Raw genomic sequence first — 3,291 nt, 5'->3', positions numbered from 1 at the left:
GGTGCGGTGCTCCCTCTGCGCTCCTGTGGGGAGGCAGACCCGCCACAAAAAAACCCCCCAGTAATTCTGATCTAAAAGTGCCGCCCGCCGCCGGGGGGAGCGGCGAGAGGCTCTTTGCGGGGGTTGCTGTCTGGGCACGGCCACCCGGGCCGAGCTGTCGGGTCCTGAAGGGCTGACACAAATGTTCTCCATGGGCTCTGTCCCCTCAGCTCTCCTGGCTCAGCACTGTCGTGCCCGGGCACAGGAGCTCCCCGGGGGGACCAGGGGAGGCAGAGCCGTGAGGAACAACAGTTGGGTGTTCAGAGGCCCCGGCCCCAGTGTCACCTGCCCAGAGCAAACAGCTTCTGTGCTTGCAAGCAACCCCGGTGCAAGGAGCTGCCCCCTCTGCAGCCAAGGCCTCGGGGGGTTTGCACTGCACTGAACCACAGAACTGCTTGTGCTGCAGGGACCTTCACAGGGGATACAGCCTCACCCCTACCAAAGGCCCAGGCTGCTCCAAGCCCCGGCCAGCCCGGCCTTGGACAGTGATGGTGTTAGAAATGAAATGTAGTGTCGTTTTTGCATTCTAGTGTTAGAAACACAGTGTCAGGTTTGGTTTATATCCTAGCGTTAGAAATACGTAGTTTGTTTGAGATAAGTGAGATATAGACCCGCCACAAAAAAACCCCCAGTAATTCTGATCTAAAAGTGCCGCCCGCCGCCGGGGGGAGCGGCGAGAGGCTCTTTGCGGGGGGTGCTGTCTGGGCACGGTCACCCGGCCCGAGCTGTCGGGTCCTGAAGGGCTGACACAAATGTTCTCCATGGGCTCTGTCCCCTCAGCTCTCCTGGCTCAGCACTGTCGTGCCCGGGCACAGGAGCTCCCCGGGGGGACCAGGGGAGGCAGAGCCGTGAGGAACAACAGTTGGGTGTTCAGAGGCCCCGGCCCCAGTGTCACCTGCCCAGAGCAAACAGCTTCTGTGCTTGCAAGCAACCCCGATGCAAGGAGCTGCCCCCTCTGCAGCCAAGGCCTCGGGGGGTTTGCACTGCACTGAACCACAGAACTGCTTGTGCTGCAGGGACCTTCACAGGGGATACAGCCTCACCCCTACCAAAGGCCCAGGCTGCTCCAAGCCCCGGCCAGCCCGGCCTTGGACAGTGATGGTGTTAGAAATGAAATGTAGTGTCGTTTTTGCATTCTAGTGTTAGAAACACAGTGTCAGGTTTGGTTTATATCCTAGCGTTAGAAATACGTAGTTTGTTTGAGATAAGTGAGATATCTGCACATTCTAAGGACACCAGGGTTTGTGGCCCAAGAAACTGAGGGAGTGAATTGGGCTCCACCTGGGGATCCCAACATGGAGAAGGATTTATGGCCCAAGATAAGACCCAACAAAGCCACTTCTATCTTGCTCTCAGGGCAGGATGACACCAGTAGATTTGTTAATTGGGAAGACAGCCCAGGGGGCAAGAAAGGTCAAAATTTTACCTTAAAAGGTAAAAAGTAACCTGCTAAAATTGAATGTGTAAACAGGGGTGGAAAACTTCTAGGATAATTTGAAGCGTCGGATGGGCTGTGAACCCTGGAGTGCCCAGCCAGTGGGGAAACAGGGGAGGGAAATTTGCGTCGGGAATAAGGAATATAAACCGTTATTCACCTTACTATGGGTGTGCCTACTTGTTTAGGTCACCCGTTCTTGCAAGAATGTAAATAAACTGTGCTTCGTTGAAGGATCTGTGTGGGCCTGTTCATTGGCGCGACAAACGTTTCTCACACCACCAGCCCAGGCTGCTCCAAGCCCCGTCCAGCCTGGCCTTGGACACTTCTAGTGATGAGACATCCCCAGCTTCTCCAGGCAACTTGTTCCAGGATCTCACCACCCTCGTAAAACATGTCTTCTTTATGTGCCATGTAAATCTACCCATGCCCTTTTTACCATGATATGGTAAAAAGTCTTTCTCCATCGTTCTTATAAGCCCCCTTTATGTATTGAAAGGCTGCAAGAAGGTCTTCCCAGAGCCTCATCCATCTGGACAATCCCAACTCCTTCAGCCTTTCTTCGAAGCAGAGGGGCTCTAGCCCTCAGATAAATTTCATGGATGAAGTTTGGGAAAAGCAGGAGTCTTCTCTCTCCATAGTAAAATCTGCAAGAAAACACATAGGAGGATTTAAGTAAATTAAGCCCAACTATTCGGTCTATTAATCTACAAATTGAAAAACAAATAATTCATGTAGCGAGCAAAATAAAAGATTAACAAGGTACCCAGCCCCCCTGGTGTGTGTGGACACAAGGAGGGGGATGTAACTGCCTCATCAACTGGAATTTTATCATACTCTGGAGAATTCACTGTCAATCACAAGGTTCCAGAAACATATCTTAGACCCAAGCTGTGAGCAGAAGTGTCGTGTGTGTAAAATAAAGATATCAGCCTGCTTTTTTAGCTTGGAGCAGCTGACAGAAGGAGAGGTGCTAAGTGACATTAGCTGCTCCAACACTGCCACCGAGTGAGCTGGTCCCCGTGTCCCACAGAGCTGCTCTTGCTGGTGACACTGGTTCCTCTTCCGTGGGGTTTTGTATCTCAAGCACAGTAGGACAAGGGGCAATGGATCCAAACTAGAGCCCAGGAAGTTCCAGCTCAACATGAGGAAGAACTTCTTTGCTGTGAGGGTGACAGAGCCCTGGGACAGGCTGCCCAGAGAGGCTGTGGAGTCTCCTTCTCTGGAGCCTTTCCAGCCCTGTCTGGATGCCTTTCTGAGTGACCTGCCCTGGTTTTGGTCCTGCTCTGGCAGGGGGGTTGGACTCGATGGTCTCCAGAGGTCCCTTCCAACCCCAACATTCTGTGATTGTGTGGCACAGCTCTGCTGCTACTCAGCACTGACTGAGAGGCCTTTAAACCTTGTGGTCTTGTGCTGGTTTGGTGGGATTTTTGGTAGGGGGAAGGGCCCCAGGGTGGCTGAGAAGCTGCACCTGCTCCAAACCAGCCAAGGAGCCATCAGAGGAACAGGAGATGAACCTCTCCACTAATGTAAAAAAAGAACTGAGGGAAGAGCTGAGCAGATCAAGCAGAAGAGCTGAGCTGGAGAAGGGAAAGGCAGTGCTGGGGTGAAGATCCTGGTGGTTGGTGAGGAAGAAGGGGAAGAAGGTGCCCAAGCAGAAGTTTCCCTGCAGCCCATGGCGAGATGGCAGCTGTGCCCCTGCACCCATGGGGGAACCTGGTGGGACATTCCCTGGGGGCACCAGGAGGGGTGAACGTGGATTTGCTGCCCGTGGCCTGGGCTGGTGCAGCTGTGGGAGCCCCCGGGCCAGGGGAGGT

This window comes from Chaetura pelagica, unplaced genomic scaffold (assembly GCF_000747805.2).
Source record: "Chaetura pelagica isolate M959 unplaced genomic scaffold, ChaPel_1.0 scaffold132, whole genome shotgun sequence".
Lineage (NCBI taxonomy): Eukaryota > Metazoa > Chordata > Aves > Apodiformes > Apodidae > Chaetura > Chaetura pelagica.
Note: the sequence above shows the minus strand (reverse complement) of the source record.